Consider the following 11,109-nt stretch of genomic DNA (forward strand, 5'->3'; position numbering starts at 1 on the left):
CAGTATACCATAAAGGGCTATACAAAAAACAGGGCTATTGAAGATACCACAACTACCACATTGTTTATAAATAGCAAAATTTGGCCCTAACAAAATAATAGATACTAATTGCCCTATATTTCATGTCTTCAAGTCTTGAAGTCATTCCATGTCTTTTTTTCTGGGAGGTTTGAAACCCAGAGTTGGAACAAATGTCATGAAACTAGCAAGTTTCTTGGCTGTTGCAGAGCTGCTACCCTTGATCGTTTCAGCAGAAACAGCAACTGGTCCTGGAGAGGCATTTTCCTTTGCCCTAGCCCTGGTGACATGGAGTTTTGGAGGCCTTCCTCTACCTCTAGTCTGCATCAAACAGTTATCATCATTATCTCAAATAAAAATAGCTACAAGTAACTAATACTCAATTTAAAATTGAATAGAGGATAACCTGAGTAACATTGGTTGAGGTCTGTGATTGTTGTGTTAGTGGAAGTTGAGCATGCTGAGTAATAGAAATTTCAGTCTGTTTATCGTCTGGAGCAGATGCTGTTATTGCAGGTAGTGAGCTGAGGAGTGGACTTAGGTGTGGGCTCAGGAGTGGGCTGAGGAGTGGGCTTAGGTGTGGGCTGAGGAGTAGCATTTGCAGTAGGCTGAGGCGTGGCCTTAGGAGTGGGCTGAGTTTTTGCTCTTTTTGGCTGAGGTGATTTTTTTTATTGTCTTACAGTAATCTTGGGACATTGCGTCATTGTGGTCCTTGTTCAGTATCTCTGCTTCTTCAGGGATGGTTGGCAAACATAGTACTTCATCATCATCCTCGCTTATGCAGTCAACCACGTGTGGCTTAGACACTACATGCTCAAAATAGATGTTGATGAGGTGATAATTCCTCCTGCAATCCTTAACCAATGCCAACAGATCAGTGTCATTTTCTAGCCTCCTCAAGCCATTATCCAGCAGCGTTCCAAGAACTTTCCACAAGCAATTGTTCATCTCAGTATATCCCAGCTCCTTATAGTATCCCTTCACAAAGAAAACGTCTAGAGTGTCTGAATCTACACCCATTAATACTTCAGTATTATCTGGTTCATAACACAGATAGCCTGATTCATCTGTTTGGAACTTTCCACCATGGTGAAATACAAAGGTCATAGGGGGACCTTCCATTTGAAACCAAAACAGCAACACACACAACTCATGCAAATTTTTCTCATGGAGAGGCAAAGCATATTCAACATCAACTACCAAAATGAATCTAACACACACATGCAGCTACACAGAGCACAAACAACGTTCTCAAGAATCAAAAAATAGGATCATATCATGGATAATCACCAAAGTCCTAAGCTTGAACACAGTCTCCTAAACCCTAACATTGCAAACAGTAACAATGGATTTCCAACTATAATACAACCACATTGATCAGGAGATAAAACCACAATCACTCTCACAAAATAAGAAAAGAAAGCTAACCTACCTCTCACGCAAGGCGATGGAGTGCCGTTTTCGGTTGACCAACATCGTCGCAAACCAATCACCAACAACTCCAGCATACTGTCGTCGTCGGTCAAGCCTGATCGTCACCGTTCAATGCTTTGTCTTCCTGGAGGAAACAACTAAGACGAAGGGATTGCAGAGGTTCTTTCTTTTTAGAAGAAGGATGTAACTAGAGAGAGAATAGGAAACAGGGATGAAAACCCAACCGTTGTAACGGGGAGGAACCAAAACGACGCCGTTTAAGACTTCGTTGACGTGTCACACTAACGGCCAGGTCAGCATACGTTCACGCCATTACTCAAACATTTGACGGAAGGACTAACGTTACTAATTTTAATTTTTTTGGGGACAAATTTAGTTATCTTTTTTTTCGAAGACTGGTTTGGAGATCGGGCTATCTTTCGGGGACCAATTTAACTATTTACTCATAATTTTTACGATAGAGTAACCCTATTTTTAAATATGCATAATTATTAATATGAATATAAACTTTACTAAATATTACAATTTAAAAAAATATATTCTCTATTATCACAATAATAATCATTAATATTATTTTTTAATAAGTAATTATATTTTAAATGATAGTATATATGTATAAACTAATTAATATGTTATTAAACTTTAAAAATTATAGTTACTTTAAAATTTAAAAAGAATAAAAAGTAAAAATTTATATAATTATTTGATTATAACCAATTAATTGGTTCAACCAAAGATTCAACTATTGAACTAATAATTTAGTAATTTACTATTGTTAATTGACTACCGTTTACTTCTGATAACTATATATTTTGGGACATTACACCAAAAATAAAACTATATAAAAACTAAATTCCGGTTAAACACAATAAGTAATAATAATTAGTTTTTAATAATTATTTTTGGTAAATATTATTTAATAAATTTTTATTTTAAATTATTAATTATTATACAAATCGGATACAAGCTCAAATTTTCATCATTAATTAACAAAATATAACCAATAATGAGAATAATAAAATATACAATTATCGACGTTATATTGTAAAATAATTCCATTAAAAACGTTATATAAAAATTAGTACAACGCTTTTTCAAAACGTATAATTTGTTTAGTAATTAGTTCTTCAATTTTAGATACCGTTACATTTAAAATACGTATATTAATTAAAAAAGAGATAGAGAAACTTTAAAAAAGAAATATTTTTGAGAGACTATTTTTTTTATTTCTTCATCCTTCATTTTGATTATGAGTAAAATCGGAATAAAAAACATTAATTAATTTTATATTTTATCTTCAACAATAATATACATAAAACAAATAAATTTTTTTTTCGAATTTTGTGAGTTGTGAACTTGGTCAAGTAAAAGTCATTTGAGAAGAAGATAGTTCGTATTCCCATTAATATTAGTTCTCTAGCCAATCCTAATTTAACTACATTTTGTCATTTCGCTTTTGTTGTTTAAAAAGTTAAGGGAAATACTTCAGATTAAAATAGGTTTAAATTAAACCAACTTAAATTAGTCTAATAATTAATTTACTAATTCGTTTAATAAAGTGTTAGAGATTTGAATTACATTTTGTTCATGCAACAAATTTTTTAACTAATAATAAACTTTTAAATAGAACTTAGATTTACGAAAAATTAAGGTATGTTTGAAAAACACGTTAAAAGAGAAAAAGCAAGTTTAGATTTCTTGAAAGTTTCAATTTTTAGTTTAACAAATTTTTTATCCATAAACACAGAAGTGATTTTGCATTCAAAATTGCGTTTACAAGAAGTAATAATTTTGAGCTTCTGTATTTTACCAACGGGCTTTTAGCCATTAACATTTAATTTTTATTTATATTTTACCAATTTTATCCTTTATGCATGTTAGCGTATTATTTATGAAATTATTATTATTTCTGTTTATATAAACTTTATTTTTCTATTATTATTATTTTTATTTTTTTAATTATTTGTTTGACATTATACATTTTATAATTGTGATTTTTTTGTATTATTTTTGTATTATCTTTTTATAATGTAATTTATTAATCCTATTAGGTAAAATAAATTAAATAAAAAATTAATCGTAAATAATAATAAAAAAATTATAACATACTAATAAAAAGTACTGAGTACTAAAAATATACTATATAAAAAATATTATAAAAATTTTTTGATTTATTTCGATCACTACTAAAGTAAATATTTAATTTTTTTATTATTCTTAGTACTCTCTAAAATTTATATTTTGTTAGTTTTAATTAAAAATATATATATTTTTAATTTTTATATGTTGTTTTTATTTTAGTATATAAATATTAATTTTATTATAAAATTAATTAATAAGATCTATTCAAATATTTAAATTAAAATAATAAGATAATATATAAAAATTATTTAAGTTGATGTCTATTTTAGTAATTTTTTTTTAAAAGTAATTTTGAGTAGTGTAATCCAAATAACATTTATTTTACTATAATCCATTTTGATATAAAGATTGCCAAAAATAAATCACTTTTAACACAAACTTACTTTTCATAAAAATAAAGTTTGCAAAATTAATTTTATACAAATTTCAGTTTGTAAATTGTAATCCAAACACACACTTTTAATCGTTGACCTGTTGAATTGAGATATGCCATAAAAAAATTTAAATTATTCTTTTTAATAAAAAAAATAAAACACCTCAACTCTTTAAATATGGAAGATGCATTGATTGATTTAAGAGAATTTTTTAAATGTAGAATAAAATTATTACTGGATGATCAAATCATTTTTTGATAATCAAAGTTCAACTAAGTTGATTCAATAACTTAAAAATTGATAACACAAAATTTTAGTTGAAAAAGAACCAGAAAAATGAGAAGAGCAAGAAGAAGAAAACTTAATTAAACTTTATTACAAAAATAACTTACTCACTTAGTATTTTTTTAAATTAATCGAAAAGTGCAAATTATAATTGAAATTTAGATGAAAAATTGTAAATTGCATATAATGTATTTTCTTAGTTAAGTACGTTTTTTTTCTATTATTTTAGTTCAAAATCAAAATTGTCTCTAAGATTAAATTTTGTTTAAAATCATCATTTTTTATTTTTAAACAAAATACTCTCATATTTTTCAATTCCTTGTCTTCTCCAAAAATACCCTTCTACACTACCATCTTTTTCAAAAGTACTCACTGAACACCCACAAAGTATTTTTAATTCTGCTCTGCCACTGTATCCAACTGACAACTTTATCGGATGTCTCCAAAGGGACAAAGTTTTCCCTTTATAAGCTATCATAAACACAAAACTAAGTCACTTCACTCCTTTATAAGCTATCATAAACACAAAACAAGTCACTTCACGCACGAAATAAAACTATTTGGTAAACACACAAGTAGTTCATCCTCACTCCTCTTCCCAAATCATCTTAGCAAAATCACAAACCATAATCCGTTACAAAAAAAACACAAAATCCACTTAATTCAAACACAGCAAAAACCAAACAGCAAAAACCAAACCTTGTAAAGACAGCAAGAAAACCTAGCAAATAACATTGCGTTGAACTAAAACAAAGATAGCGGAAAAACCTAACAAATTCCGATCATAACCGATTAATTGATCGATAACTAACTAACTTACTACCTAATTAACCTGCTACTTAATTAACTTACCACATGCTGCAGCGGTACTTGAGAGTCTAGGTAGCGGTCAAAGTGTCTGTGGACCTTATGCTTACCGTTGCTGCTCTGTTTGAGGAGCCCTAACGTCGGTACCATCGCTAGTAAGGGCGATGAAGACAGAGACATAGCGGAATTGTCCTCAGAGTTCTTGCCATCAGGGTAGAAGTATATGGTCCACTGGTACCCTCCAATGTTGAAGGTCTCGCTCACTATGTGCTTCCCAACTTCGATCCCCTTCGCCAGAGAGTAACCTTTGTTATATTATTTGTTATTATTATATCTTTCAGTTATGGTTTCAGTAACCAATTTTCCATCCATTCTATTTGTTAGGATAAAAATTCTAAATTTGTCAACTGAAACTAGGCCAAAAAATACGATTTTTTTTTGAAATGTGTAAAACCGAGTAAAAAATATTAATTAATTTTATTTTTTGCCTTCAACAATAACAAAAAAAATATCTATGTCATGTTGCTAGAGGTCTCATAATACTTGACACAACTCAAACAGTTTTTCAAATTTTGTGAGTTATGACATTGGTCAAGTGAAAGTTATTTAAGAAGAAGAAGAAAGTTTGTACTCCCATTAACATTGGCTCTCTAACCAATCCTAATTTAATTATATTTTGTCATTTTGTTGTTGAAGAAGTTAAGTGAGGTACTTCAGATTAAAATAAGTTTAAATTAAACTAACTTAGATTAGTCTAATAATTAACTCACCCATTCGCTTAAAGAAGTGTTAGGAATTTGAATTATATCTTATTCATGCAACATTTTAACGGGCGACAAACTCGAACTCAAATCTGCGACAAATTAATTGTTGATCTATTGCATTGAGACATGCTATAAAAAAATTTTTAAATTATCCCTTTTTTAATAGAAAAAAAAAAAGAAATAAAACACCTCAACTCTTCTAAGTATGAAAGATGCATTGATTGATATAAGAGAATTTTTTAAATGTAGAATAAAATTATTATTGGTGTCCTGTGATCAAATTATTTTGATAATCAACTTCAACTAAGTTAGTTTAATAGCTTAAAAATTGATAACACAAAATTTTAGTCAAGAAAGAACGAGGGAAATGAAGAGAGCAAAAAGAAGAAAAAAAAATTAATTAAACTTTGTTACAAAAATAATTTACTCACCTAATATTTCTCTAAAACTAATGAAAAGTGCACATTATAATTTAAAAAAAAAGTGCATTACATATAATGTATTTTTTTTTAGTTAAGTATGATTTTTATTTCTATTATTTTAGTCTAAAATCAAAATCGTCTATAATAGTAAGCTTTATTTAAAATATTATTTTTTTAATTTTTAAACAAAATACTCCCATATTTTCCATTTCTTTATCTTTCTCCAAAAATACTCTTGTCTGCTCCCAAAAATACTCTCATATTTACTTATATGGTATTATGAGAGAGAGAGAAAAGTACGATTTTTTTAGAATAAGTAAAACCGGGATGAAAAATATTAATTAAATTGTGACATTGGTAAAGTAAAAAGAAAAAGAAGGTTCGTACTCCTGTTAATATTAACTTTCTAGCCAATCCCAATTTAGCTACATGTTGTCATTTCACTTATGTTGTTAGAGGTCTCATATAAACATAAAACAAATCAAACAGTTTTCGAATCTCGTAAATTGTGACATTGGTAAAGTAAAAAGAAAAAGAAGGTTCGTACTCCTGTTAACATTAACTTTCTAGCCAATCTCAATTTAACTACATGTTGTCATTTCACTTATGTTGTTGAAGAAGTTAAGCAAAGTATTTCAAATTAAAATAGGTTTAAATTAAACCAACATAGATTAATTTTAATTCGTTAATTTACTTAAAAAAGTGTTAGGAATTTGAATTACACCTTATATATGCAACAATATTTTAACCAGCGAAAAACTCAAACTTAGATTTACGGTAAATTAATTGTTGACCTATTGAATTGAGATATGCCATCAAAAAATTTTAATTATTTTTTAATAGAAAAAAAAAAGAAATAAAATACCTCAACTCCTTTTAAGTATGGAAGATGCATTGATTGATCTAAGAAAATTTTTTAAATATAAAATAAAGTTGTTATTGGTGTTTCATGATCAAATCATTTTGGTAATTAAGTTCAACTAAATTAGTACAATAGCTTAAAAATTGATAACACGAAATTTTAGTTGAAAAATAATGAAAAAAATGAGAAGAGCAAGAAAGAGAAGAAGAAAACTTAATCAAATTTTGTTACAAAAATAACTTATTCACCTAACATTTTTCTAAAACTAATGAAGAGTGTATAATTAAAATTTAGAAAGAAAAAAAGTACATTGCATATAATGTATTTTTTTAGTTAAGTACAATTTTTGTTTTTATTGTTTTAATCTAAAATCAAAATCGTCTCTAACATTAAGTTTTATTTAAAATATCATTTTTCTAATTTTTAAACAAAACTCATATTTCTTAATTCTTTATCTTTCCCCAAAAATACCCTTGTCCGCTATCGTCTTTTTCAAAAGTATTTACTCGACTGTCAAAAAATATTTTTAACTCTATGTCCCTATATCCAACTCACAATTCTATTATATTATTTGTTATTATTATATTCTCAGTTGTGGATTTCACTCTCTAATTTTTCATCCCTTCCATTTGGTAGAATGAAAAACCTAAATTTGTCATTAACTGAAACGGTGTCGATATTTGTGTTCTTTGCTTATATGACATTATGAAAGAGAAAAAAAAAGTACAATGTTTTTGAAATGAGTAAAATCAGGATAAAAAATATTAATTAATTTTATCTTTTGTCTTCAACAATAACAAAGATATATCTATGCCATATTGCTAGAGGTCTCATGTATACATAAAACAAATTAAACAGTTTTCGAATCTTGTCGGTTCGTGACATTGGTCAAGTAAAAGTTATTTGAGAAGAAGAGGGTTCGTGTTTCTATTAACATTGGATCTCTAGTCAATCTCAATTTAATTACATTTTGTCATTTCGCTTTTGTTGTTGAAAAAGTTAAGCAAAATACTTCAAATTAAAATAGGTTTAAATTAAATTAACTTAGATTAGTCTAATAGTTAACTCACTAATTCGCTTAACGAAATGTTAGGAATCTGAATTACACGTAGCTAGCAACAAACACTAGAATTCAGATTCGCGATAAATTAATATACCACAAAAAAAGTTGTAAATTATTTTTTTAATAGAAAAAAAATAAAACACCTCAACTTGTTTACATTATATTTGGTTTGATGGAAAATGAATGGAAAGAAAATGAATGAAAAAAAATGGATGAAAAATGATATTTTTCTTTGTTTGGTTATCAAAGAAAATAAGAAAAAAGAAAATTTTTATGTGGTCCCACTAAAAATATTTTTCCATCACAAGCAAGCAAACAAGAAGAAAAATGTTATAATTTTGTATTTTTAATATTATCCTTAATTATATTATTATTGACAAATATTAATATAATTTTAATTTTAATATATTATTATAATAGAAATTTATATTTAAACATTATATGTATTAGATAAATAATTTAAATCAAATATATAAAATTATAATATTTTATAATATTTATAAAATATAATAAAACATGAATAAATAAAAATATTTATACTTTATTTTATGATAAGGGTATTAATGTAATTTTATACTATTATAATTTTCTTTCTTCTCACTTTTCTTTTCATTAAAAAAAATTAAAATAACAAAAAAATGGACAGAGAGAGTGGGAGAGAGGGGGAGGGAGACGAGGGTAGAGTTTTCGAAGCCACAAGGATAGCGGATGGCGAAGGTAACAGAGAGAGGGTAGAGATTCAGGTCTCAAAGTTGGCAGATGAGTCTTGGAAAGGGAAGAACGTCATGGAGGCCGGGGAAGGGTCTGGCAGGTCCAATGATAAGGCCTCTGCGGGAGATATTGGGCAAGCTACACCACAGGGTATAGAAGATGCAGAGAAAAAGGCAAAGGGCAAGGAACCTCTTAAGGTGTCCTTCAGAGACAAGATTGTGGGAGAAACCCCAGCTAGAGTTTCTCATGTGGCGGATGCTCTAGATGTGGATAGGATGGCTACGATCAAAGACGGGGAGATCCTTAGCGTGGAATTTACAGAGGAAGCTAGGGAGATTCTCTCTGCCCCATCTAGGGATGCCATCATCATCAAAGTTCTTGGCAAATCTTTCAACTATACTGCTATCACACACAAGTTGAAAGGAGTCTGGAGAACCAAAGGTGGCTATGACGTTTTGGATGTTGGTTTTGGTTATTTCCTCATCAAGTTTGACTTATGGGAGGATAGAGAGAGAGTTCTTCTGGGCGGCCCGCGGATGATAGCGGGAAACTATGTGACGGTAAAGCCGTGGTGCCCTTCTTCCGTCCGTGTGAGGATTCCTTTGGATCCACTTTAGTTTGGATAAGAATCACCGGACTTAGCATATGGTATTATAGGGAGAAGGCTATCTTAAACATAGCGAGAGCAGTGGGAAAGCCGATTAAGGTTGATTTAGCCACCAAGTCAACTGAGCATGAAAAATATGCAAGGGCCTGCATCCAAATCAATCTCGGCCAACCTGTGATACGCAAGATTCTGGTTGATGGCTTTGAATACGCTATAGAATATGAGAACCTACATCTCATTTGCGAAAAATGCAATTGCTTTGGGCATGTGACCCGGGGTTGTGGGAAGACAAAGGAGGAGGAAGAGACTCTACCGGTGGAAAAGATCGTTGCGCCGGCACGGAGGAAACAGGATGGGGAAGAAGACGAGCCATCAGCAACCACCACGGTTAAACCGGCGGAGAAAATGGTGCACCAGAATTTTGCATTTGAAAATGCATGAGTCAATGCTGCATTGAATGTGGAACAAGTGAATCTTGTGCAGGGAACGTTGCATGAGATTTCGGAAGATATTAATGCACCTATTGATAGAGAATGGACTACGGTTACCAAAAAAGGGAAAGCTAAGAGAGTCTCAAAAAAAGGCTTTATTCTTAGAAGGCCCAATGTTGATATGAAACCAACATGGGTTGGTAAGGGCCCATTATTAGCTAATAGAGAGGTCAAGAAGCCTGCTCCAATAGACAAGGCAACACGCACATAGAAACCTTCCTTTCTTGGGAGCTTTTTGAGAGTGAGCAAAGGGAGCGTGGCACCTATTTTCTCGACACCGAACATTAATTCGAACCACAAGAGAAGGAGACCTCCCTCTCTGCAGAGTTCACCGCCCGATCATGTCGGTGGAGACAAGAAAGATGAGACCAAGTAGGAAGGTAGTGCTGTTCTGGAGGGAACTGCCAGGATGGGAGACAGAGGACCCTCGATGTGGAGGTGGGAGTCGCCGTTCCATCATCAAGATAGGTTTTTATGGTTAGTGATTTTATGAACTTGATCAGTTGGAACGTGAGAGGAGTATCAAACAAGATGGCTCGAGTTCACTGCAAAGAATTGGTAAGACGATTTAATCATGCTTATGTTATTCTTGTAGAGACACATGTTGCGTTTAGTTCTATGAAATTTTTTTGGGAAAGCTTGGGTTTTCTTCCGATTGGAATAGTGAAAGCTAGTAGGCATAAAGGAGGTATATGATTTTTGTCATCTAATGTTAAAGCTAAATGTAGAGTAATTGCTACCATGGAACAATGTCTTACTATAGAAATTGCTAGCGGAGGTAGGGGTTGAGTTTGTAGTGCGGTTTATGGTAGTCCTCAACCGGCGACTCGAAGGGATCTGTCGAATCATCTCTTAGCTCTTGGAGTTTCTGTTCAGGTTCCCTGGCTTGTCACCGAAGATTTTAATGAAATTCTGAGTTCTCAGGAGGTGAAAGGGGGCCTCTACAATGCTAATCGTAGCAATTACTTCTCTAATGAGCTGGATGCTTGGAATTTGTTTGATCTGGCAACAGTGGGAAGAAAGTTTACCTGGTTCAGGAGGGTTCAGGGTAACAAGGAAGTCACTAAGAAATTGGACAGAGCGTGTAATAACAGTAGTTGGAGGTTCATATTTCCTGAAGCTTTCACAG

This window comes from Arachis hypogaea, chromosome 6, assembly GCF_003086295.3.
Source record: "Arachis hypogaea cultivar Tifrunner chromosome 6, arahy.Tifrunner.gnm2.J5K5, whole genome shotgun sequence".
NCBI classification, from domain to species: domain Eukaryota; kingdom Viridiplantae; phylum Streptophyta; class Magnoliopsida; order Fabales; family Fabaceae; genus Arachis; species Arachis hypogaea.